The sequence below is a fragment of the Scyliorhinus canicula genome, chromosome 17 (assembly GCF_902713615.1).
Source record: "Scyliorhinus canicula chromosome 17, sScyCan1.1, whole genome shotgun sequence".
In the NCBI taxonomy this organism is placed as follows: Eukaryota; Metazoa; Chordata; class Chondrichthyes; order Carcharhiniformes; family Scyliorhinidae; genus Scyliorhinus; species Scyliorhinus canicula.
In genome coordinates this window covers 116,634,972-116,662,672 of record NC_052162.1, presented here as the reverse complement: position 1 = coordinate 116,662,672, position 27,701 = coordinate 116,634,972, and the positions used below count along the sequence as shown (strand labels likewise).

Genomic DNA, 27,701 nt, shown 5'->3' with positions numbered 1-27,701 from the left:
ACTGTCAGATCTTCATCTGAGATTTAATTTGAGATTTCTGTCTGTAAATCCTCACTTTCTGATGTCCTGTAAAATGAGTTTACAAAAGTCATCACTGTCAGCACAGTATAGAAATTAAGAACAGACAATTATAGTTTCTCTGGAATATTCAGTCCTCTTTCATTCCTCAAAAACTGCAAATCTCCATCCCACACATTCACCCTCCATTCTCACTCTGCTGTATCTAATATTCACCCTCACAATTCTCCTGAAAGTCTTTCTGCAGCTACGATAGCATAATGGTTAGCACAGTTGTTTCACAGCTCCAGGGTCCCAGGTTCGATTCCTGGCTTGGGTCACTGTCTATGCGGAGTCTGCACGTTCTTCCCGTGTCTGCGTAGGTTTCCTCCAGGTGCTCCGGTTTCCTACCACAGTCCAAAGAAGTGCAGGTTAGGTGGATTGGCCATGTTAAATTGGCCTTAGTGTTCAAAAAGGTTGGGTGGGGTTACTGGGTTACAGGGAGGGTGGAGGTGCGGGCTTGGGTAGGGTGCTCTTTCCAAGGACTGGTGTAGATTTGATGGGCTGAATGGCCTCCTTCTGCACTGTAAATTCTATGATTCTATGATATGTCTATATTACTGGACTAAAATTTTGGGTAATGTACAGAACTGTATGATTTGATTAGATATTTAGAGATGTTTGTGTGGTGGTGGTGGGGGGGGGGGGGGGGTGGCAGTGGTGGGGGGGCGGTGGAGGGGGCGGTGGGGGGGGAGGGGGGGTTTAAGACTGCATGGGGTTGCTTCAAGGAAGAACTTTATTTTGGAGGAAGAGCTCTCGAACCTCCTGCCTCTGAAGTTGGTGGTAGCAGAGATGATTAAGAATTTTAAAATGAAATTAAATGGGTACATGAAGGAAATAAACTTTCAGGGGAACAGGGACTGGTTGTTTAGCTGTACAGAGTCGGAATGGACAAGCTATTAAATTAATTTGTTCTGTGCCATAATGGCTCTATGTCTGGAAATATGTACGTAGCTTTAGTATTATATTACAAGACTAGAAATATTAGTTAATATACCTTTTTACAGAACCAAAAATAATACATCTAATCTGTACCATATAACAACACTGGGCATATCTCGCCCATATTAACTTACTGTCCCCTTAAATGTCAGCCATCTCAAGGGGAATCCAGCCCCTTATCTGTGAACATTAGGAAAGAGACCATCCTTTTAGCCAGACAAATAAATGTGGGGCTGATTTAGCACAGGGCTAAATCGCTGGCTTTGAAAGCAGACTGAGGCAGGCCAGCTGCACGGTTCAATTCCTGTACCAGCCTCCCAGAACAGGTGCTGGAATGTGGCGACATTACAGTAACTCCATTTGAAGCCTACTTATGACAATAAGCGATTTCCATTTCATTTTTTCATGTGTCAAGCTGAGGGACCAAAGGATGTCAATGTCTTTAAGAGAGAGAGAGAGAGACCTGGGCCAAGCTTTCCAGAGTCTGCATCCTCCCTGGATTCACTTCCATTCCCTTCAGTTGAGGTCAGAATGAGACAATAAATGGAAAGGGAAGAAAAGAAAGTGTTTTACTCACAGTGGTTGAAAACAGGAGGAAGGTTTAGTCTGTGTGAAGCTCAATTATCACTCACACAAAGCCCGCGCTCTGATTGGCTGGTGAACCAGAGAAACTCCCATTCTCAAACTTTTTTTATTGGTCAACATCTCAGCAGGGAGGTCAGGGGGCGGGCTCTTTCCCGCATGTTCTCATCTCCCCCCCACCCCCCACAACCCCAACCTAGGCACATGCGCAGTTCCTGGCCGCCCGCCCGCGCGGCGGATAGAGCGGTTTCCCCAGCGCGGGGGAGCCTGGGAGCTACGGACGCCATTACTCATCCGGGGACCAGACACCAAACCATGGGATTGGGATGAAAAGTTGGGTGGGGAGCGCACTCATCCCACCCTGACACAAAGTATATGTCGGCAGTCACTGGATTTGATTGTGACCCCCCCCCCCCTTAGCAATTTTTTTTAAACTTCAGGTGGAAACATTTAGGCACTGGGTGACATTGGGGAGAGCAATAGGTGAGAGTGAAACTGTACCCCAGAGTCAGCACCTTCAGGGAAGGAGAATTGGGGGAAAAGCAGGAGGAATGCAAGAGGGAGGATTGCGAGTGCGAGTGCACACCAATGCGAAGGCAAATGTACACCGAACGTGAGGGCACACTGAGCACGAAGCCATACCGGGCACGAGCGCACATCGAGCGCAAAGCCATACTGAGGGCGAGTACACACTGATTGTGGCAGACCAACATCATGCCGAGTGCGAGGGACACCGAATGTGAGGGCCCTGTTCACTATGTATTTGTTTAGTCTGTAATTGGTTTCCTCATGTCACTGTGATGCTGCAGTTATCCATTTGTACAACTACACTGTCGTGTATTGTCGTGTATTGAAGCCTGTAGAATGGCACGGTGCTGTCTCTTGGTGATTTACGGTTATTGTGGTATGCGGACTGTTCATGACCAGGTTTCGTCTGTTTCTTTGCAATGGTGAAATGACAGTGATTTTGCGGTATTTTACCTATTTACTGTTTTATGTTGGTGTTTTGTATTTTGTTTTTATGTATACGGAAGAATTATTGAACAATTCAAGATGTAAAACTTGTCTGCAGGTTGTGTTTCTCTGAGTTTCTGTTGTTTTGGCTGTAACTCTGTTTCCAGACCTGGTATTTTGTATGGTGACTGCCTTTTTCTAACTTTGCAGCCAGAACTTATCCAAGGTTGTACATTCCTGCTACCGGTTTGATGAAGGGCAGCAGTAGCCTGCTGGAAGGGGTGGATTTTGGTTGGCATGCTGCCGGGCTGAAGGTGGAGGAGAGCTCAGTCTTGCAGTCTTTGAACTAGACGGTGTCGGGAGACCAGGATTGGGTACTGTGGGAGAGGCCAGGCAGGGGCCCAATTGACTGTGTAATTCAGAGGTCTTATCAGGGTATCTCATAACCTACTGGTGACTCCTGTGTTTGTTTGTTTTTAATATATTTTATTACAAACATGGATCAACGCAGGTTACAGCAAATAAACACCCCGGGAAACATACTTCCCAGCAATCAACTACACAATGTGTACAGATTTTCCCCCATTTTCACCCCCCCCCCCCCCCCCCACGACAAACAGCCCCTCACTCATAGTCACAAACATCCCCCACCTTTCCTCAAAGCCCGCTGAAGAGCCCCTTAACTCATACTTTATATTTTCTAACCACAGGAAGTCATACGGGTCACACAACCAAGCCGCCATCCCCAATGGCCATGCCGACCACCACTTCAGCAAAATTTGCTGCCGTGCAATCAGAGAGGTGAACGCCACAACATCGACTTTCCACCTCTGCATGAAACCCAAAATATTGCCATCAAAGGGTCCCGGTCCACCTCCTCCTCCACAATCTTGGCTAAGACCGCGAACTCTCCTGCCCAGAATCTTCCCAATTTTTTGCAACCACAAAACATGTACACCTAATTCGCTGGCCCCACCCACACCTCTCACACTGATCTGCTACCCCCTGGAAGAAGCCACTCATTCTCGCCTGAGCCATATGCACCCTGTCCACCACCTTAAACTGTTCAGGCTCAACCTTGCACAAGAGGGGGTCCCGTTTATCCTACGCAGTGCCTCATTCCATTCTCCCCAATTGATCTCCGCTCCCAACTCTGCTTCCCATTTCTCCTTGATCTTCACTCGCCTCTCTGCTCCCCCAGCCACTTGTATATATATCCCAAATTCTTCCCTCCCCTTCCGCATCCTGAAGCAACAGCCGCTCCTGCAGGGTGACCTGTGTTTGTGGCTGCTCCTTGTTTGGGGGCAATGCAGGGTGCTGATGTTTTTCTTTTGAACTGATGTTAGTCTCTGTGTAACTGGTGAGGAATTGTATGTTTGCTATCGTCTTATTGTTTTTTCCCCAGCGGCTGTGTGCTTACCAAATGTGGCCCCTCATGCTTGTTGCCTGGGGGTGTGGTCAGCTCGCAGTGCTGGGGAGGGGGAGGGGTGTCCCCTCTCACTCCTCAGCCATGCTCCATGGAGCCGTGCAAGAAATAATCTCATTCAAAACTTGTGGAAGTGTAAATGTCACAAGGCTGTGAAATGGCGTATTGTGCTAATGTTTAACAGCAAATCGGAATGAGGAAGCTTTGCCTCATAGTTACAGATGAGTACGTTTTAATGTTCCTGCCAGTATGAAACAGGGGAGTTTGTGTATGTTCAGCAAACGTGATAGTTTCACTTCGGTAAAAGATCAACCAAAATTGGGAACTATTCAAATTTTGATCAAAACGTAATTGCGAAAAACAATGTTTTTAACAATTGAAATGAGTTCTTACTAATTACTGATAATGTCCGCCGGATGTATGTTGTAAGTTTCACAGGAGCCACAGTGAGAAGGTTGGTGGGTTTTGGAAGTTGGAAGTGACACATGAGCAGCTTGTTGGGCTGTTTCGTCTCACTGTTGATTTCATGTTCCAGCAAACGACAATCGGTGTTCTGATTGGCTGAAGATTTCTCTTATGTTCATTCTAAACATGGAAGTTTGTATATTTCTAATGAAAACTCGAACGTGAATATAAAAGGTGAATGATCTAGTGTCAGGCGGTATAACTTTTGCGTGTCAGTTTCCCTGGTGGTCTAGTGGTTAGGATTCGGCGCTGTGGCCCGGGTTCGATACCCGGTCAGGGAATGATAAATTATTGTTGTCCACAAAACTGTTCAATGAAGCTGTATCGCAGTTTCACAGAAAGGAGCTCTGCTAGAATGAGTTAATTGACAGTTGTAGTTTGGCGTGAGAGCTGGCAAAGTTACAAATGCACAGGTCAACAATAAACACAGAGGCAGGAAGAAATGGGCTGTGATTGGCTGTAAACGAAGAGAGATTATGAAGCAGCAGAAATCTGGCCGGTGTTGAGCCAGCTTTTATTGCTCACACAAACAAAATTATCTCCCAGACTGGTTCCAAATCTTGGGTGTGATGACAAGAAAACTTCTAACTGAAATTATTCAGTCCATTGAGGTCACAGGAGCTGAATAAAACAGAAGAAGCTCAAAGGCAGTGCCACTCTCTGAGGAATTGTGGAAATGTTGCTGGGAGGTTAAGTGAGCTGAATATAAGCTACCTGCATGTTTCTGAGCCTGTGCTCGGTGCAGCGGCGTGCAGAGGTCTGGTGATGCCCGGGGCAAATCTTGATTATATGCCCCAAAGACTCAAGTATAAGGCCTAATATACTGAGAAATATTATGAGAAAGGAAAACATTTTGAATATATAAACACAGATGAAACATGAAATAAACGCTTTATTCGATTTTAATATTAATCAATCAAATTTATTAAGTTCTTTTCCCCAAATGATACCTCCTGTCACAAAACACCTGAACTACTTCACTTTTTACATCAGCTGTGAGAAAAAAATTTTCAATGCTTATTAATGCCAGGTTGGTCAGTCGCTCCTGTGACATAGAAGACCTCAGATATGTTTTTATTAATTTCAGTTTTGAAAATGACCTTTCGCAGCTTGCGACTGAAAATGCGATTGTAAGCTGTAATCTGTATGAAGCACACAGCGTCGGAAAGACGTCCCTCCCATACTGCAGTAAAGACTCCAGAGCATCTTTAGGATCAGAGGGAACTCTATTCCCTCCAGCTCAAAGGAGCATCACAAAATCAATAATTTTGTCATATAACTGAATTGCAACCACATCATTGTCATAATAATTTGCAAAGTCTGAACATTCCTTTTTTAATTTCTCTCTTTCTTGTTCATCTTCAATCACTACTGAATTCAAGTTCAGAAGAAAAGAAAATCGGTCACTGAGTCTTTGAAGACAGACACTGCGGTCTTCAATTTCAGTTTTTAATCTGTTCACAATCTCTACCATTACTCTATTCATTTCTTCTTGTGCCGTCAGTCCACTATCTCTTGCTGACTCTCCAGGCATTCTTCTTCTTCTCCTTGTTCGTGCAATTGGTATTCCCCAATTTTCACAATATTCATTGGCTAAATCTATTGCATTGTGGATAATTTCGTCATTCTTCAAATTCAAGATATGAATAAGTCCTCTCAGATCACAAGAAGTTTCATGGAACCCCATTTTCGGATCCTGCAAACATTTTGAGACTTTCTCCACTGATGATAAAACTGAGTACCAAAAATTTAATAAAGCTATAAACAGGAACTGTTGAATAGAGTTAAGTAGCGATCCTGCATCAGATTTAGTTTCCCTTGAAAATTCTCCTTCCAGCAGGTGTTGAAGGCTTGCAATAATGTTGTCACACTCTTCGTGGATTACTTGCACAGCATCATGGCTGGAACTCCATCTTGTGTCACACTGTCTTTTCACAGTCCGAGTGACAAATGATTTTAACACTTCCCAACGAGAAGTAGATGAAGAAAAAAAAGTAAAGAGTTTTTCTAGAATACCAAAAAATGTAACAACAACAGGTTTCACCTCACTTGCATGGACACAGGCCAAATTGAGGCTGTGGTTCTCGCAGTTCACAAACACAGCTTTTGGGTTAACTTCAAGAATTTTTTGTTGAACACCTCCTCTCACTCCAGCCATAACTGCTGCGTTATCATATGCTTGACCACGACAGTCATTCATGGAAATTTTGTCTTCTTCCAATTTTTCCTGAATTTTATTTACCAGGCTGACTGCATCTTTCTTGTTGACTTGAAAAAATCCCAGAAATGTCTCCTTTATTTCTACTTTTCTGTTTTCATCAATATGAACGTAACGCAGAATTTCAGAAACCTGATCTTCATGGGCAATATCTGGAGTTGAATCCAGCATTATGCTAAAATATTTTGCGTCCTTAATTTCGGAAATTATATTTTTTTTGACAGTTTCACCAAGAAGATTGATTATTTCGTTTTGAATTCTGTTGGACAAGTAGGTGACACTTTTTGGTTTCTCTTTCCCTCTCTGCAAGTGTTTTGCTAAGATGTCATCATATTTGGCCAAAAGTCTGATTGTTGCTAGAAAGTTTCCTGTATTTTCACTGACTGTCTCCCCTGGCTCTGATAACCCAGATATTCCTTCTCCTCGATGTCCACGATAGGCCAGATTCTGTTTTGCCAGAAAGGATATAACCTCGACAATCCGTTCAGTTATAGCTTTCCATCTTTTCTTTTCAGCAGACATTTGCTGTTGAAGTTCAGCATCTATCGTAGTTGAATGATGGAGTCGAACTACAAGGTTCAGGTATTCCCTCATGTGAGCTCTATGAGAAGGGCTTTTCTCATGGTCAGGTATTGTTGGATTTAATTTTCTCCAAGTGGAGAAACCGTCTTCCTTTCCAAAGTTTGACACAGACGACAATTGCTCCTTTGAAAACAAAAAGCAAACACAACAGTAGCATGCTTTCCGATATGGAGAGTATAACAACCATTTTCTCTCCACAATTTCTCCATTTGTGGAAACTTTATCAAACCACTGTTTGGAAAATGATCTCCCATCCTTCTCAGCAAATGGACCACTTTTATTCTGATATCTTTCAGGGCCATGTTGTAATATTGTCATCTTCAAATGATCTGGAATCGGTTTCTTCAAACAGCCAAAATCGTTTCTTTGCAAAAATATGCAAATATCTTCTTTATTTTCTTCACATGGATCATCATCCTGACAACGAGACTGAGGAGAGAGAGTATTATGTTCTGACCGAGCTGAATCCGTATCAGAAAAATCCTTCTCTGCACCCACATCATCTTTTACTTCTCCAGGTTCTCCTACTTCTTCTTTACTTCTTTTTATCCATGCATCTAATGCCCCTCTTTGATGGGACTCTTCTTCGACTCTGGCCCTCTTTTTTTTCCTGTTCTGTGCTCCACTCGGTTGTACACAAAATACTCGTAACATTTCATTTTCTATCTCAAAAACCGTAAGACGCATGAGAAAATGGGAAGAAAATGGTAAACAATCAGTCAGTTGCAAACGGATAAACCATATTTCATTTCTTTGTTCCTTCGTATCAAATTATTTCACACTGATTCTCCACTGATAATTTTGTGCAATTTATATCATAGACTTGCAAATTAGTGGTATCTGTATTCGAATATTAGCATGTTAAGGAATAAATGTCTCCTATTCCGAGATTAAATGTCATAGCAGTCCTCTGATCATCCAGGCTTCACTCTTACTACATCCCACGTAAATATTTCATTAAATATCGCCAAAAAACCTATACAAAACCGTAGTTGCACCTGTTCTAGAACTATTCACTGACCTGAGTAGGTAAAAGAACTAATCTAGATGCACAAAAAGCTGAAGAAAAGGCGAGTTATGACTCGAGGAAACGCAGGAACGAACAGCAACGTCTGCTTGTTGCTTTTGATGGTTGCACCACGTACATCATCCGCATGCGTGTGGGGGGATGGGGAGAAGGACCATTTTCTCTAGACAGAAAGGGTACACCATGTTAAAGGAATAAAGGGCTAACAACTGTCTCTGCAGTGTGATGAGCCTCCAAAAATTGATTTATCACCGCTGAAATTTTAAAATTACTATCTTATTTCCTTCTCTGGGGCAGCACGGTGGCCTAGTGGTTAGCACAACCGCCTCACGGAACTGAGGTCCCAGGTTCCATCCCGGCTCTGGGTCAATGTCCGTGTGGAGTTTGCACATTCTCCCCGTGTCTGCGTTGGTTTCGCCCCCACAACCCAAAAAATGTGCAGAGTAGGTGGATTGGCCACGCTAAATTGCCCCTTAATTGAAAAAAATATTTGGGTAATCTAAATTTTTTTTTAAAAATTAAAAAAAAACATTTTTTTTTCCTTCTCTGATTGGATGCCCCCATCCAATGGATGCCCAGGGCCAATGCACCGTCGCCCCCCCTCCCCCCCTCTGCACGCCACTGTGTGAAACTTACAACGCAACATCCGGCGGACATTATCAGTAATTAGTAAGAACTCATTTCAATTGTTAAATACATTGTTTTTCGCAATTACGTTTTGATCAAAATTTGAATAGTTCCCAATTTTGGTTGATCTTTTACCGAAGTGAAACTATCGCGTTTGCTGAACACACACAAACTCCCCTGTTTCATACTGTACAGAACATTAAAACGTACTCATCTGTAACTATGAGGCAAAGCTTCCTCGTTCCAATTTGTTTTTTTTTTAAATAATTTTTATTGAAAGAGTTTTTCCATACAGACATTTACCCCTACTAATTTTTAAATTATTTACAACACAATCCCTCTAGGCAAATGTCCCTCCCTCGCCCGCCCTCTCGCGCGCACCAGTCCTCCCCCCCAGGCAACCTTAACAACCAAGGCAGCCTACAGTTTCAGACATGAGCAGCGAGCAGGCTTGCCCGCGTTACAGTCGTGCGTGTCCCCCCACGACCCTTGCTGCCCCCCCCCCCCTCCCCCCTCCCCCCTCCCCTCCCCCCCCCCCCCCCCCCCCGGGTTGCTGCTGCCACGACCCCGAACGTCTATCTCTGATCTAAAAAGTCAAGGAAAGGTTGCCACCGCCTGGCGAATCCCTGTACCGACCCTCTCAGGGCAAATTTGATCCTTTCCAGCTGAATATAGCTAGCCATATCGTTAATCCAAGTTTCAACGCTTGGAGGCCTCGCGTCCTTCCATTGAATTAATATCCTTCGTCGAGCCACTAGGGACGCAAAGGCCAGTATTCCGGCCTCCCTAGCCTCCTGTACCCCCGGTTCTACCCCGACCCCAAAGATCGCAAGCCCCCATCCTGGTTTGACCCTGGACCCCACCACCTTCGACACCGTCCTTGCCACCCCCTTCCAGAACCCTTCCAGCACCGGACATGCCCAGAACATATGCACATGGTTCGCTGGGCTTCCCAGACATCTGACACACCTGTCCTCACCCCCAAAGAACCGGCTCATCCTTGTCCCCGTCATGTGAGCTCTATGCAGCACCTTAAATTGAATGAGGCTCAGTCTCGCACACGAGGAGGAAGAGTTGACCTTCTCCAGTGCATCCGCCCACGTCCCGTCTTCTATCTGCTCTCCCAGCTCCCCTTCCCACTTGGCTTTCAGCTCCTCCCCCGATGCTGCTTCCGCCTCCTGCATTATCTTGTAGATGTCTGATATCTTCCCCCCTCCGACCCAGACCCCCGAGAGCACCCTATCACTCGCCCCCTTACTGGGGAGCAGGGGAAACCCCTCCACCTGCCGCCTAGCAAATGCCTTCACTTGTAAATATCTGAACATGTTTCCCGGGGGGAGCTCAAACTTCTCCTCCAGCCCTCCCAGGCTCGCAAACCTCCCCTCTATAAACAGGTCCTTCAGCTGCCGTATGCCCACCCTGTACCAGCTCTGAAATCCCCCGTCGATGTTCCCCGGGATGAATCTATGGTTCCCTCTTATTGGCGCCGCCAACAGACCTCCCATTTCACCCCTATGTCGCCTCCACTGCCCCCATATCTTGAGGGTGGCCGCCACCACCGGGCTCGTGGTGTACCTCGTGGGGGGGAGCGGCCATGGTGCCGTTACTAGGGCCCCCAGGCTTGTGTTGCCACAGGACGCCCTCTCCATTCGTTTCCAAGCTGCCCCCTCCCCTTCCATCATCCACTTGCGCACCATTGACACATTTGCCGCCCAGTAGTACCCCGAGAGATTGGGCAGTGCCAGCCCTCCACTGTCCCTACTCCGCTCCAAAAAGACCCTCCTCACCCTTGGGGTGCCATGCGCCCACACGTAGCTCATGATGCTACTCGTCACCTTTTTGAAGAAGGCCCTAGGGAGGAAGATGGGCAAGCACTGAAATAAAAACAAGAACCTTGGGAGGACCGTCATTTTGATTGACTGCACCCTCCCCGCCAGCGACAACGGTACCATGTCCCACCTCTTAAACTCCTCCTCCATCTGTTCCACCAGCCTGGAAAAGTTCAACTTGTGGAGGGTCCCCCAGTTCCTTGCCACCTGCACCCCTAAGTACCTAAAGCTCTTTCCTGCTCGCTTGAAGGGGAGTCTCCCAATACCCTCTCCCTGGTCCCCCGGGTGTATCACAAAAACCTCGCTTTTGCCCAAATTTAATTTGTACCCCGAAAAGTCCCCAAACTCTGCTAATAGTTCCATTATCTCCGGCATTCCCCCTTCTGGGTCTGCCACGTACAGCAGTAGATCATCCGCATACAGCGATACTCGATGTTCCTCCCCTCCCCTAGTCAGTCCTCTCCACCCCCCTGAACCCCTCAGTGCCATCGCCAACGGTTCAATCGCCAGTGCGAAAAGTAGGGGGGATAGGGGACATCCCTGCCTGGTCCCTCGGTGGAGCCCGAAATACTCCGACCTCCTCCCGTTTGTCACTACACTCGCCGTCGGGGCCGAGTAGAGCAACTTCACCCACTTAATAAACCCTTCCCCAAACCCAAACCGTTTCAACGTCTCCCACAGGTACTCCCACTCCACCCTATCGAATGCCTTCTCCGCGTCCAGCGCTACCACTATCTCAGCCTCCCCCTCCACTGCCGGCATCATAATTACATTCAGCAATCTCCGCACGTTCGTGTTGAGCTGCCGCCCCTTCACGAACCCCGTCTGGTCCTCATGGATTACCCCTGGCACACAATCCTCTATTCTAGCTGCCAGGATCTTTGCCAGCAACTTGGCATCCACGTTCAGAAGCGAGATAGGCCTGTAGGACCCGCACTGCACGGGGTCTTTATCCCGCTTCAATATCAGGGAGATCAGAGCCTGCGACATTGTCGGGGGCAGAACCCCCCCTTCTCGCGCCTCATTAAAGGCTCGTACCAGTACCGGTCCCACCAAGTCCACATTTTTCTTATAGAATTCCACCGGGAACCCATCTGGCCCCGGCGCCTTCCCCGCTTGCATCTGACCTATTCCCTTGACTAGCTCTTCTAGCCCTATTGGCGCCCCCAGCCCTTCTACCAGCCCCTTCTGGACCCTTGGGAACCTCAATTTGTTTAGGAAGTCCTCCATTCCCCCTCTCCTTGTCGGCGGCTCAGACCGATACAACTCCTTGTAAAAATCCCTGAAGACCCCGTTCACTTCTTGCCCCTTCTGCACTACCTTCCCGCCCCTCTCCTTCACTCCCCCAATCTCCCTAGCCGCATCTCGTTTGCGAAGCTGGTGTGCCAGCATCCTGCTCGCCTTTTCCCCATACTCATAGACCGCGCCCTGTGCCCTTCTCCACTGCGTCTCTGCCTTCCTGGTGGTCAGCAGGTCGAACTTGACCTGCAGGCTGCGCCGTTCTTCCAGCAGCCCCTCCTCTGGTGCCTCCGCATATCTCCTATCCACTTCCAATAGCTCCCCCACCAGCCTCTCCCTCTCCTGCCTCTCCTTTCTTTCTCTATGCGCCCTTATGGAGATCAGCTCTCCCCTGATCACTGCCTTCAGGGCCTCCCAGACCATCCCCACCTGCACCTCACCCGTGTCATTCAAGTCCAGATAGCTCTCAATGCTCTTCCGGACCCTTTTACACACCTCGTCGTCCGCTAACAGCCCCACATCCAGCCGCCACAGCGGGCGCTGGTCCCGCGCCTCCCCCATTTCCACATCCACCCAATGCGGTGCATGATCAGAGATCGCAATGGCCGAGTACTCAGCTTCCCGTACCCTCGGGATCAGCCCCCTGCTCAACACGAAGAAATCGATTCTGGAGTACACTCTATGGACGTGGGAGAAAAAGGAATACTCCCTCGCCCTCGGCCTACCAAACCTCCATGGGTCTACTCCTCCCATCTGCTCCATGTACCCCCTCAGCACTTCTGCCGCTGCCGGCCTCCTATTGGTCCTTGCGCTCGATCTGTCTAGCCCGGGGTCCAGCACTGTGTTAAAGTCCCCCCCCATGATCAAGCCCCCTGCCTCCAGTCCCGGAATGAGGCCCAATAGGCGCCTCATAAAACCCGCGTCATCCCAGTTCGGGGCATATACGTTGACCATCACCACTTTCTCCCCCTGCAGCTTACCCTTCACCATCACATACCTACCCTCCTTATCCGCCACCACCTCCTCCGCCACGAACGACACCCTCTTTCCCACCAGAATCGCCACCCCCCGGTTCTTTGCGTCCAATCCAGAGTGGAACACCTGTCCCACCCACCCCCTTCTCAGGCGAACCTGGTCCACTACCTTCAAATGGGTCTCCTGTAACATTGCTACATCAGCCTTCAGTCCCTTCAGGTGTGAGAATACCCTTGATCTCTTGACCGGCCCATTCAACCCCCTCACGTTCCAAGTGATCAGCCGGGTCGCGGGACGACCCGCCCCCTTCCCCTGCCGATTAGCCATGTCCTGTTCCCTGCTCGCCCCGGGTCGACCCTCCCCTTCTGACCCGCTCCCCATGGCGATGTCCCCCTCCCCCCACCTCTCCAGTCCTCCACTTCCCGTTTCTGGTCTTTTCAGCAGCAACCCGGTGTCCCTCCCTAACCCCCCTCCCCCCCCCCCAGGCTAGGACCCCTCCTAGCCGCGATGTACCCTCCATCGTACTCCCGTAAGTCAGCTGGTTCACGCTGACCCGGCTGCTCCTGCCCCACTCCGACTCCCCCCGGCTCGGGGGGGGGCCTCCCCCCCCCTTGCCACTCCTCCCTGGCCCCGCTCCAGCGCGGGAAAGGTCGCCATTGCTAGCCACGCCCCGCACTCCTCCCCTCCCCCCTCCTCTGCCCCGCGCGCGGGAAAACAGAGGAAAGCCCGCGCTTTCGCCCTGCCACACCCCACCCCGCCATCTTCAGTTCCACCCCCGTCCCCGTCCATGCCTGTAAAAGAACCCCCCCTAGGAGCCCATATCCCCGATCTGCTCTCCCCCCCGTCCCACCTCCCCAACTTAACATTATAAATAACAGATAAATAACAAATAACAATGTACTTAACAGTCGCCCTCTACCAAACAGCATAAATAACCATAAATAACCATGAATAACCACAATAACAATAACTAAGGGAAGTTGGCAAAGGGGGAAAAAACATCAGAAGAGAAACCACAGCAAGAGTTCAAAATCCAAACAAAGAATTCAGCTGAAAGTACCCGAGCGGCTACGGCCGCCAAGTATCCCCTGGGTCTAATTCGAGTCCAGTTTCTCTTCCTGTACAAAGGCCCACGCCTCCTCTGGGGACTCAAAATAGTGGTGTTGGTTCCTGTAGGTGACCCACAAGCGCGCTGGCTGCAGCATTCCGAACCTGATCCGTTTTGCATGTAGCACCGCCTTCGTCCGGTTGTACCGGGCCCGCCGCTTTGCCACCTCCGCACTCCAGTCCTGGTAGACCCTCACCGTCGAATTCTCCCACTTGCTGCTCCTTTCCCTCTTGGCCCACTCCAGCACTCTCTCACGGTCGCTGAGTCGCTGGAACCGCACCAGCACCGCCCTCGGGGGCTCATTTGCTCTTGGCCTCCTAGCCATGACCCTGTAGGCCTCTTCCAGCTCCAGGGGCGAAGGGACGGCCCCTGCCCCCATCAGGGAGCTCAGCATTTCTGCTACATATCCCGGGAGGTCTGACCCCTCCAGGCCTTCTGCCAGGCCCAAGATCCTCAGGTTCTTCCGCCTCATTCGGGTATCCAGCTCCTCAAAACGGCTCTGCCATTTCAGGTGGAGTGCCTCGTGCACCTCTACCTTTCCCACGAGGACCGTGGCCTCCTCCTCCCTCACAGTCATCTCCTGTTGCAGCTCCCGAATCGACGCCTCTTGGGTCGCCTGGGCTCCCATCAGCCTGGTGGTCGTCGCATTCATTGACTCCAAGAGCTCCATTTTCAGCTCCGTAAAGAAGCGCAGGAGAGCGGCCTGCTGCTCCTCCGCCCATTTCCTCCATTCCTCGGGTGCTCCACCGGCCGCCATTTTGGTCTTCTTCCCCCGCTTTTTTTTGGGAGCTGCTGTTGCTTTCTTTACCACCCCACTCCGGGTACCGACCATAAAGTTGGTCTGGTTCTCTTCAGGGAGCCTTCCCCCACCGGGATTTGTCCTGACAGCGCCGTTGGGGCCCTCCAATCGGCCCGAAAACACCTTTGTAGCAGGAGCAGCCAAACGTGCGACTTAGCTGGTCATAGCCGCAACCGGAAGTCCGTTCCAATTTGTTGTTAAACATTAGCACAATACGTCATCTCACAGCTTGTGAAATTTACACTTCCAGGAGGTTTGAATGAGATTAATTCTTGCCCGGCTCCACAGTGGGTGAGTGAGGGGCAAGCAGCCGGATTTTACCCAAACTCTCCATTCACTCGCTGCCAGCAGAACGTGGAGACTGCAGCTTCAATCTGCTGGTTACTGCCCATCCCGGGGACACTCCAACCAGGAGCAAACCTCCCAATACACCGAGCACAGGCTCAGAAACATGCAGGTAGCTTATATTCAGCTCACTTAACCTCCCAGCAACATTGCCACAATTCCTCAGAGAGTGGCACTACCTTTGAGCTTCTTCTGTTTTATTCAGCTCCTGTGACCTCAGTGGACTGAATAATTTCAGTTAGAAGTTTTCTTGTCATCACACCCAAGATTTGGAACCAGTCTGGGGGATAATTTTGTTTGTGTGAGCAATAAAAGCTGGCTCAACACCGGCCAGATTTCTGCTGCTTCATAATCTCTCTTCGTTTGCAGCCAATCACGGCCCATTTCTTCCTGCCTCTGTTTTTATTGTTGACCTGTGCATTTGTAACTTTGCCAGCTCTCACGCGAAACTGCAAATATCAATTAACTGATTCTAGCAGAGCTCCTTTCTGTGAAACTGCGATACAGCTTCGTTGAACAGTTTTGTGGACAACAATAATTTATCATTCCCTGACCGGGATTCGAACCCGGGCCACGGCGGTAAAAGCACCGAATCCTAACCACGAGACCACCAGGGAAATTGATGAACAAAAGTTAAACCGCCTGACACTATATCATTCACCTTTTATATTCATGTCCGAGTTTTCATTAGAAATATACAAAATTACATGTTTAGAATGAACACAAGTGACATCTTCAGCAAATAACAACATAGATTGTCGTTTGCTCGAACATGAAATCAACAGTGAGACGAAACAGCCCAACAAGCTGCTCATGTGTCACTTCCAATTTACAAAACCCACCAACCTTCTCACTGTGGCTCCTGTGAAACTTACAACGCAACATCCGGGGGACATTATCAGTAATTAGTAAGAACTCATTTCAATTGTTAAAAACATTGTTTTTCGCAATTACGTTTTGATCAAAATTTGAATAGTTCCCAATTTTGGTTGATCTTTTACCGAAGTGAAACTATCACGTTTGCCGATCACACACAAACTCCCCTGTTTCATACTGTGTAGAACATTAAAACGTACTCATCTGTAACTATGAGGCAAAGCTTCCTCGTTCCAATTTGTTGTTAAACATTAGCACAATACGTCATCTCACAGCCTTGTGAAATTTACACTTCCACAAGTTTTGAATGAAATTAATTCTTGCCCGGCTCCACAGTGGGTGAGTGAGGGGCAAGCAGCAGGATTTTACCCAAACTCTCCATTCACTCGCTGCCAGCAGAACGCGGAGACTGCAGCTTCGATCTGCTAGTTACTGCCCATCCCGGGGACACTCCAACCAGGAGCAAACCTCCCAATACACCGAGCACAGGCTCAGAAACATGCAGGTAGCTTATATTCAGCTCACTTAACCTTCCAGCAACATTTCCACAAAACCTCAGTGAGTGGCACTACCTTTGAGCTTCTTCTGTTTTATTCAGCTCCTGTGACCTCAAAGGACTGAATAATTTCAGTTAGAAGTTTTCTTGTCATCACAACCAAGATTTGGAACCAGATCTGGGAGATAATTTTGTTTGTGTGAGCAATAAAAGCTGGCTCAACACCAGCCAGATTTCTGCTGCTTCATATTCTCTCTTCGTTTGCAGACAATCACGGCCCATTTCTTCCTGCCTCTGTGTTTATTGTTTGTTTGTTGTGAAAGCGCCAAATCCTAACCACTAGACCACCAGGGAAACTGACAAGCAAAAGTTAAACCTTCACCTTTAATTTTCATGTCCATGTTTTCATTCGAAATATACAAAATTACATGTTCAGAATGAACACAAGTGACATCGTCAGCCAGTCACAACACCGATTGCTGTTACCTGGAACAAGAAATCGACAGTGAGACGAAACAGCCCAACAAGCTGCTCATGTGTCACTTGCAATTTACAAAACCCACCAACCTTCTCATTGTGGCTCCTGTGAAACTTACAACGCAACATCCGGCGGACATTATCAGTAATTAGTAAGAACTCATTTCAGTTGTTAAATACATTGTTTTTCGCAATTACGTTTTGATCAAAATTTCAATAGTTTCCAATTTTTGTTGATCTGTTTCGGAAGTGAAACTGTCATGTTTGCTGAACATACACAAACTCCCCTGTTTCATACTGGCAGGAACATTAAAACGTACTCATCTGTAACTATGATGCAAAGCTTCCTCATTCCGATTTGCTGTTAAACATTAGCACAATACGCCATTTCACAGCCTTGTGGCATTTACACTGCCACAAATTTTGAATGAGATTATTTCTTGCACGGCTCCATGGAGCATGGCTGAGGAGTGAGAGGGGACACCCCTCCCCCTCCCCAGCACTGCGAGCTGACCACACCCCCAGGCAACAAGCATGAGGGGCCACAGTAAGCACACAGCCGCTGGGGAAAAAACAATAAGACGATAGCAAACATACAATTCCTCACCAGTTACACAGAGACTAACATCAGTTCAAAAGAAAAACATCAGCACCCTGCATTGCCACCAAACAAGGAGCAGCCACAAACACAGGTCACCCTGCTGGAGCGGCTGTTGCTTCAGGATGCGGAAGGGGGGGGGGAAGAATTTGGGATATATATACAAGTGGCTGGGGGAGCAGAGAGGCGATTGGGTGGTGAAGATCAAGGAGAAATGGGAAGCAGAGTTGGGAGGGGAGATCAATTGGGGAGAATGGAATGAGGCACTGCGTAGGATAAACGGGACCCCCTCTTGTGCAAGGTTGAGCCTGAACAGTTTAAGGTGGTGCACAGGGTGCATATGACTCAGGCGAGAATGAGTGGCTTCTTCCAGGGGGTAGCAGATCAGTGTGAGAGGTGTGGGTGGGGGCCAGCGAATTAGGTGTACATGTTTTGTGGTTGCAAAAAATTGGGAAGATTCTGGGCAGGAGAGTTCGCGGCCTTAGCCAAGATTGTGGAGGAGGAGGTGGACCGGGACCCTTTGGTGGCAATATTTTGGGTTTCATGCAGAGGTGGAAAGTCGATGTTGTGGCGTTCACCTCTCTGATTGCACGGCAGCAAATTTTGCTGAAGTGGTGGTCGGCATGGCCATTGGGGATGGCGGCTTGGTTGTGTGACCCGTATGACTTCCTGTGGTTAGAAAATATAAAGTATGAGTTAAGGGGCTCTTCAGCGGGCTTTGAGGAAAGGTGGGGAATGTTTGTGACTATGTGTGAGGGGCTGTTTGTCGTGGGGTGGGGGGGGGGGGGGGGGGGTGGGGAGGGTGAAAATGGGGGGAAATCTGTACACATTGTATAGTTGATTGCTGGGAAGTATGTTTCCCGGGGTGTTTATTTGCTGTAATCTGCGTTGATCCATGTTTGTAATAAAATATATTAAAAACAAACAAACACAGGAGTCACCAGTAGGTTATGAGATACCCTGATAAGACCTCTGAATTACACAGTCAATTGGGCCCCTGCCTTGCCTCTCCCACAGTACCCAATCCTGGTCTCCCGACATCCTCTAGTTCAAAGACTGCAAGATTGAGCTCTCCTCCACCTTCAGCCCGGCAGCATGCCAACCAAAATCCACCCCTTCCAGCAGGCTACTGCTGCCCTTCATCAAACCGGTAGCAGGAATGTACAACCTTGGATAAGTTCTGGCTGCAAAGTTAGAAAAAGGCAGTCACCATACAAAACACCAGGTCTGGAAACAGAGTTATAGCCAAAACAACAGAAACTCAGAGAAACACAACCTGCAGACAAGTTTTACATCTTGAATTGTTCAATAATTCTTCCGTATACATAAAAACAAAATACAAAACACCAACATAAAACAGTAAATAGGTAAAATACCGCAAAATCACTGTCATTTCACCATTGCAAAGAAACAGACGAAACTTGGTCCATGAACAGTCCGCATACCACAATAACCGTAAATCACCAAGAGACAGCACCGTGCCATTCTACAGGCTTCAATACACTACAATACACGACAGTGTAGTTGTACAAATGGATAACTGGAGCATCACAGTGACATGAGGAAACCAATTACAGACTAAACAAATACATAGTGAACAGGGCCCTCACATTCGGTGTCCCTCGCACTCGGCATGATGTTGGTCTGCCACAATCAGTGTGTACTCGCCCTCAGTATGGCTTTGCGCTCGATGTGCGCTCGTGCCCGGTATGGCTTCGTGCTCAGTGTGCCCTCACGCTCGGTGTACATTTGCCTTCGCATTGGTGTGCACTCGCACTCGCAATCCTCTCTCTTGCATTCCTCCTGCTTTTCCCCCAATTCTCCTTCCCTGAAGGTGCTGACTCTGGGGTACAGTTTCACTCTCACCTATTGCTCTCCCCAATGTCACCCAGTGCCTAAATGTTTCTACCTGAAGTTTAAAAAAATTGCTAAGGGGGGTCACAATCAAATCCAGTGACTGCCGACATGTACTTTGTGTCAGGGTGGGATAAGTGCGCTCCCCATCCAACTTTTCATCCCAATCCCATGGTTTGGCGACTCTTCCCCGGATGAGTAATGGCGTCGGTATCTCCCAGGCCCTCCCGCGCTGGTGAAACCGCTCTATCCGCCGCGCGGGCGGGCGGCCCGGGACTGCGCAAGTCCATCGGTGGGTGTTTAGGCGGGGGTGGGGGGGGAGATGCAAACATGCGGGAAAGAGCCCGCCCCCTGACCTCCCTGCTGAGATGTTGACCAATAAAAAGAGTTTGAGAATGGGAGGTACTCTGGTTTTCCAGCCAATCAGAGCACGGACTTTGTGTGAGTGATAATTGAGCTTCACACAGACTAAACCTTCCTCCTGTTTTCAACCTCTGTGAGTAAAACACTTTCTTTTCTTCCCTTTCCATTTATTGTCTCATTCTGACCTCAACTGAAGGGAATGGAAGTGAATCCAGGGAGGGTGCAGACTCTGGAAAGCTTGGCCCAGGTCTCTCTCTCTCTCTCTTCAAGACATTGACATCCTTTGGTCCCTCAGCTTGACACATGAAAAAATGAAATGGAAATCGCTTATTGTCACAAGTAGGCTTCAAATGAAGTTACTGTAATGTCGCCACATTCTAGCAACTGTTCGGGGAGGCTGGTACAGGAATTGAACCGTGCAGCTGGCCTGCCTCAGTCTGCTTTCAAAGCCAGCGATTTAGCCCTGTGCTAAATCAGCCCCACATTTATTTGTCTGGCTAAAAGGATAGAACATAGAACAGTACAGGCCCTTCATGTTGTGCCGAGCCATGATCACCCTACTCAAACCCACGTATCCACCCTATACCCGTAACCCAACAACCCCCCCGCCACCTTACTTTTTAGGACACTACGGGCAATTTAGCATGGCCAATCCACCTAACCCGCACATCTTTGGACTGTGGGAGGAAACCAGAGCACCTGGAGGAAACCTACGCAGACACGGGAAGAACATGCAGACTCCGCATAGACAGTGACCCAAGCCAGGAATCGAACCTGGGACCCTGGAGCTGTGAAGCAACTGTGCTAACCACTATGCTATCATAGCTGCAGAAAGACTTTCAGGAGAATTGTGAGGGTGAATATTAGATACAGCAGTGTGAGAATTGAGGGTGAGTGTGTGGGATGGAGATTTGCAGTTTTTGAGGAATGAAAGAGGACTGAATATTCCAGAGAAACTATAATTGTCTGTTCTTAATTTCTATACTGTGCTGACAGTGATGACTTTTGTAAACTCATTTTACAGGACATCAGAAAGTGAGGATTTGCAGACAGAAATCTCAAATTATATCTCAGATGAAGATCTGACAGTCACTTGATTCATCAGGACATGATTATCATCGGCCTTTCAATCAAGAAGGAAAAATAATTTTACTGTTCTGTCTTCTTCAAAAGGCTTTAAACATCAGTCTGAGCTGAAAAATCTACCAAGACCCAGGCATCTGAGTGAGAGTGTTCCAGTTCACTGACTGTGGAAAGAGCTTTAACCAGTTACACAGCCTGAAAACACATCGCACCATTCACAGCGGGGAGAAACCGTACTCACGTTCAGTGTGGATTACTCAGCTGATCATCGAACCTGGAGAGCCACCATGAAGAAACCGTGGAAATGTGGGGACTGTGGGAAGGGATTCTGCTCCCCATCGGTGCTGGAAACACATCGACGTGTTCACACTGGGGAGAGAACATTCATTTGGGCAGCACGGTAGCATGGTGGTTAGCATAAATGCTTCACAGCTCCAGGGTCCCAGGTTCGATTCCCGGCTGGGTCACTGTCTGTGCGGAGTCTGCACGTCCTCCCCGTGTGTGCGTGCGTTTCCTACGGGTGCTCCAGTTTCCTCCCACAGTCCAAAGATGTGCAGGTTAGGTGGATTGGCCATGCTAAATTGCCCGTAGTGTCCTAAAAAATAAGGTTAGTGGGGGGGGGGGGGGGTTGTTGGGTTACGGGTGTAGGGTGGATACATGGGTTTGAGTAGGGTGATCATTGCTCGGCACAACATCGAGGGCCGAAGAGCCTGTTCTATGTTCTATCTGTTCTGAGTGTGGTTAGGGATTCAGTCATTCACCCCAACTGCTGACACACCAGAGAGTTCACTCTGGGGAGAGACCGTTCACCTGCTCTGTGAGGGAAGAGATTCTCTCAATTAACCAACCTGCTGACACACCAGAGAGTTCACTCTGGGGAAAGGCCGTTCACCTGCAGTGTGTGTGGGAGGGATTCACTTAGCCATCCATCCTGCTGAGACATCAGTGAGTTCATACAGGTGAGAAGCCATTGACCTGCCCTCTGTGTGGTAAGGGATTCAGTCATTCATCCCAACTGCTGAGATACCAGCGAGTTCACACTGGGGAGAGACCATTCAGCTGCTCTCTGCACACAGAGGTTTAGAACATGATCTACACTGAAATGAAAATCACTTAATGTCACTGCAGTTACTGTGAAAAGCCCCTAGTCGCCATATTCCGGCGACTGTTCAGGCGGCTGGTACGGGAATTGAACTGTGCTGCTGGCCTGCCTTGGTCTGCTTTAAAAGCCAGTGATTTAGCCAGTGTGCTGAACCGAGTTCACACCGGAGAGATGCCATTCACCTGCTCTCAGTGTGGAAAGGGATTCACTCAGTTATCCAGCCTGCTGAGACACCAATGAGTTCTCAAGTCATTGAAGGAGTTGGATTCTGCTACAGTTGCTGCAGTTAATCACATCCAGGACTGAACCATGTTCATTCTGACACTTGGTGAAGTGGGAGGGTCGGAGGGTTTCTTTCTGCTGGACTGGCCGGTCTCAAGACTTTGCTTCCAGTGGGCTGTTGCTCTTTGAGCCTGGGAGAGCACATTTCCACTGAAATGATCCACAAAGGCTGAGGAAGGACATTTATTTTATCCTTGACAGTAAATAGTGTTCCGCCACCACAGACAAATTTAACATAGATACAGAAAGAACTGGAAAAATTGAGCAGGTCCGGCAGCATCTGTGGAAAGAGAAGGAGAGGGCATGAAATGAAATGAATGAAATGAAAATCGCTTATTGTCACGAGTAGGCTTCAAAATTAAGTTACTCTGAAAAGCCCCTAGTCGCCACATTCCGGCGCCTGTTGGGGGAGGCTGTTACAGGAATCGAACCGTGCTGCTGGCCTGCTTGGTCTGTTTTCAAAGCCAGCGATTTAGCCCTGTGCTAAACAGCCCCTGTTTCAAAGTGTTATTTGTGGCAGGTTTGTTGTGAATTTCTCCCTGACTCTGTCGGCAAGTTCTCCGCCGCAATTTCACCACATTTTGTCACTTTTCTGGGCCCTCGGGAATTCTCCCCGGTCAAGCCCACACTGAGAATCATCTTCATCACTGGGGAGCTGAAGTCGCCGGCCAGACCGGCTTCTCACAGATCGGCCCACTGTTTGGAAAGGGTGCCCCAATTTCTATAAATCAGCTTGAGGCTCCCCCACCCACGAGCAATCTCACTCCCCACACACATGGCGTTATCCCACAACTCCCCATGGGCTATGGGGTCACTGATGACCCCCCCTTTCTCAGGGCTTCCCATGTCTGTGTGGACCTGTACTGAATGGCACCTGGCTGGGGTTTCCCTGGTGAGGCTGGTAGCTGCCAGGAGCCGATAGATCCTGGGTTTTAAACCCAGTTAAGTGTTCGAGGCTCAATCCCACCCATTGTGGGTGAGATCCTGATCGTGACGCCGTGCGAGACCGGGTTAGATCTAATGAGGTGTATCACCTGCCTGGAAGCCTGGGGGAAGCTACATCTACCGGCTGCACGGTGCTCCTGTTCGGCCGCAACACAGCTGCAAGATCGTACCTAGAGTTTTTTTTCCAAATATATTTATTCAAATTTTCAACGATTTTCAACCAAACACTCCAAACAGAAAAAGAGGTAAAGCACAAAACAAGCAAAAATTATACATGGTATTTCCAACAAAATACAATAACCACCAGTTAACAAATAAAGACACCAGCAAGGAAAACGCTCCACTCTAACCTAAACAACGCCCCCCCCCCCCCCCCCCCCCCTCCCCCGATGCAGCTGCTGTTGACCTACACCAAACGTTCCGCTAGAAAGTCTAGGAACGGTTGCCACCGTCTGAAGAACCCCTGAACAGACCATCGCAAGGCAAACTTTATCCTTTCCAGCTTGATGAACCCAGCCATACCATTAATCCAAGCTTCCAAGCTTGGGGGCTTCGCATCCCTCCACATTAGTAGGATCCTCCGCCGGGCTACCAGGGACACAAAGGCCAGAACACCGGCCTCTTTCGGCTCCTGCACTCCCGGCTCGTCCCATACCCCGAATAATGCTATTCCCCAGATCGGCTTGACCCGGGTGTTCACCACTTTGGACATAGTCCTCGCAAAGCCCCTCCAGAACACCTCCAGCGCCGGACACGTCCAGAACGTATGGGTGTGATTTGCTGGGCTCCCCGAGCACCTCACACACCTGTCCTCCACCCCAAAAAACATACTCATCCTTACCCCTGTCATATGTGCCCTATGAGCAACTTTGAACTGTATTAGGCTGAGCCTGGCACAAGAGGAGGATGAATTAACCCGACTCAGGGCATCAGCCCACAGATCCTCATCCAGCTCCTCCCCGAGCTCCTCCTCCCACTTGCCCTTTAATTCCTCCACCGAGGCCTCCTCCACTTCCTGAAGTTCCTTATAGATCACTGAGACCTTGCCTTCTCCAACCCATACGCCCAAAATCACCCTGTCCTGAATCCTTCGGCTGGAGCAGCAACGGTGCAGTCACCAGTGCCCCCAGACACCTACCCACACAAGACACCACCTCTAGCCTCTTCCACGCCGCCCTCTCCCCCTCCATCACCCACTTACGGATCATCCCCAAATCAGCTGCCCAATAATAGCCACATAGATTCGGCAGCGCCAGCCCCCCTCTGTCCCTGCTACGCTCCAAATACGCCGTCTTCACCCTCGGAGTCTTATTCGCCCATACGAATCCCATGATGCTCCTGCTTACCCATTTAGAAAAAGCCTTGGGGATTAGAATGGGCAGGCACTGGAACACAAACAGGAGCCTCGGGAGGACCGTCATCTTGACCGACTGCACCCTACCCGCCAGGGAGAGTGGCAACAAATCCCATCTCTTGAAATCCTCCTCCATCTGTTCCACCAAACGTGTCAAATTGAGCTTATGCTGGATCCCCCAGCTCCTAGCTACCTGGATCCCCAGCTATCGAAAGCTCCTCGTTCGATTCCAACTTCGATCTCCTCTGCAGACACAACAGCAGCTGAGGTATTTTTACCGTTGACACATTGTGCCTGATCTCCACCGGGGATAATTTCTTCAATTTCGACAGTATTCACTTCATCAATTATTGCGACAGAAACGGAGCGAACTGCTCCGTGTATTTTACCATTTGCCCAACAATATATAATCCACGTAGTCACGATCATTGTTCTGAGCGCCTGGATATAATGTTCACTCTTAGCAATCGTTTTCTGTCTGAGCAATTGGCAGGTAGAACACCAAATCAATGGGAAAGATTCTGTCAACAGCGAGTTTAACTGGGTAACTATGGAAACGGGTGATGCGGGATGATGTAAACAAACATGGTGGGTACCGTGACAACACGGAACTCTGTCACAATAGCATCATACCCGACAGTGTGATGTCACAGGGACCACAATTCCCCAATTTAGAGAATCAAGTCAGGAAGCAAAGAACAAGGGGCAGAATTCTCTGTTTGAGAGGCTAAGTGTCGACACCAGGACTGAATGGGAGGTGTTCCCCGGTCCTGATGGGGGTGTGACTGCCGGAGCCATTTAGGACATGCTAATGTGGCAGCACTCACACCACGTGGCACTAGTGCAATTCCAAAGCAGGCCCCGAGATGCATGGATACAGAGCTCGAGCTTTTACTGGATGGCATGGAGGAGAGATGGGGCATGCTGTTCCCCGAGGTGGGAAGGAGGTTGTCACCCACAGATGTCAACCGGGCCTGGGCGGAGGTGGCAGAGGCCATGATCGGATCATGGTCAGTAACTCGGGACCGAGTGGTCAGTGTCTATCTATATTTTCCAGTTATGGACACAGTGGGTGGGATTTTCTGCTCCCCCTGCGGGTGTTTTGCGGTGGCAGAGGCAGCCCACCATTGGCCTTCCAATCCCTTCCAATGTTAATTATGTACAGCATACTGTTAGTCGAGATCACTGGTATAGGAAATAATTGACTGTTACAGCTTTTAAAGACTGTAGTTAGTATTGAAGGGGATTTCCTAACTCTTGGTGGGATTAGAACTAGACATGCCTCATCACAATGCAGAGCACCTTCATTGTCTGATGATGAATTAGAGGTGTTTCTGTAAAAAGATCATCAAGGAGGGTTCCCTATTTTGGGACTGTAAAAACCCTCCCACAAGAGGTAATGGACAAAGCAGCATATGGTTGCTGAGGAAGAAAGAGTTTGTTGGATGTGAAAAACACCTGGAATGCAACATCAGACAATAAGATTCTCTGCATTGTGATGAGGGATGTCTTGCGATATAGTTCCAAGTCAGGATGGTGTGTGGCTTGGAGGGGAACTTGCAGGCAGTGGTGCCCCCATACATTTACTGCCCTTTTCCTTCCAAGTGGCAGAGGTTGGGAGGTTTGAAAGCTATCCCTTGACCTGGCACTTTGAGGTACAAAGCTGTCATCCCCGGAACCATTCCCTTGTACCCAACAGCCAAACATCATGGATGAGAAAGATGGTTACTTGCGAATGGGTTTTATGCAGGCGTGGGACAACGAGAGCATCAAACCTCCCCAATTTTTGACACCCGGCTATTTAAAATCCCTGACCTCATTAACAACCCGGCGAAACACTACTCAAATATCAGTGCTCAGCATGTTCAACCAAAATTTGAAAGAGCAAATGGAATTTGCCTCCTTGTGATTAATGCTTTTGGAAAAACCATTCGCCAAGTGCCTTTTAAAACCACATTAAAAAAGATGATAACCCATTGAAAATCTCCAAGCATTCAGATGTGACAAACCCAAAGTGTTACCATTTTCAGTTTTACAACCAGCAGCAGCAACATTTGTAGCAGTTTGAGTCTTACTGGCATAACTTTGAGCTCTTAGCAATGTTATCAAGCAAGAAGCTGCAACAGTATATAACTGTGATCACAACAGCAATGCTTTTTGTCAGTCTCAAGGAGATACCCATAATCTTATTGGTTCCAACAATGAGGAACCAGTGCAGGCTGATGAAGACACCCACAGCAAAGATTCACAACTGCATGGAAAAGAGAGCATTTAAGTCGGGGAAGTCAACAAACAAGCTAGATCTTATCACATTTTGTATAGTTTGACCTATGAAAATGAAATGAAAATTGCTTATTATCACGAGTAGGCTTCAATGAAGTCACTGTGAAAAGCCCCTAGTTGCCACATTCTGGCATCTGTCCGGGTAGGCTTGTACAGGAATTGAACCGTGCTGCTGGCCTGCTTGGTCTGCTTTAAAAGCCAGCGATTTAGCCCAGTAAGCTAAACCAGCCCCTTAACTTGACCAACCTTGAAAGTTTGTATTTCAAAACCCTAACATATGTCTGTCAAGAAATGAAAAGACAGTCATGGAGTCTGATGTCCATGTCTTGTGTAATCATGACAACCTCAACTTTTCTATGATTGCTCAAGAGCTATACATCTTCAATGATGTGCTCCCAAAGTAGGTCACAAAAGTTGAAGATAGTCCATCTCATTGTGCAAAATGGACAATGTGCTGCAGATATTGATGTATCAGGCTAAAGATGGATTGAATCAGAGCTTATCAAGCTTTTCGGGCAGGTCAGTTAACTCAAGGTTTTAAACTCATTGATGTCCTATGTTTGATTTGATGTTTAATTGCAACAACTACCGTTGCAGAAGGCGCTATTAGCAACGCTATTGTGAAAGAGAAGTTAAGGTCAGCCATAGCAGACAAATGGCAATCAAATCTTTTGAGGCAAATTTTATCTAAAAAAAAACAAATGGCTGGGTCTGGGTTGAGTGGGATGTAGAAATTTAAAATATCTCAAACCCAAACCAAACCACCTCGAATATACCCATTTTCGGTTTAATAGATGCATCCTCTGTTCTCAC

At 48.2% G+C, this 27,701-nt stretch overlaps 1 protein-coding gene and 1 non-coding gene across 3 annotated transcripts in view; both read right to left on the bottom strand.

The window, feature by feature from the left end:
• Nucleotides 1-27,701, bottom strand: part of LOC119951358 (zinc finger protein 229-like) — a 394,086-nt gene that overhangs the window by 288,994 nt on the left and 77,391 nt on the right. The gene's annotated exons all lie outside the window — the stretch shown is intronic.
• On the bottom strand, nucleotides 15,721-15,792 carry trnak-uuu. Its single transcript has one exon. It is a non-coding gene; the product is annotated as a tRNA-Lys (tRNA).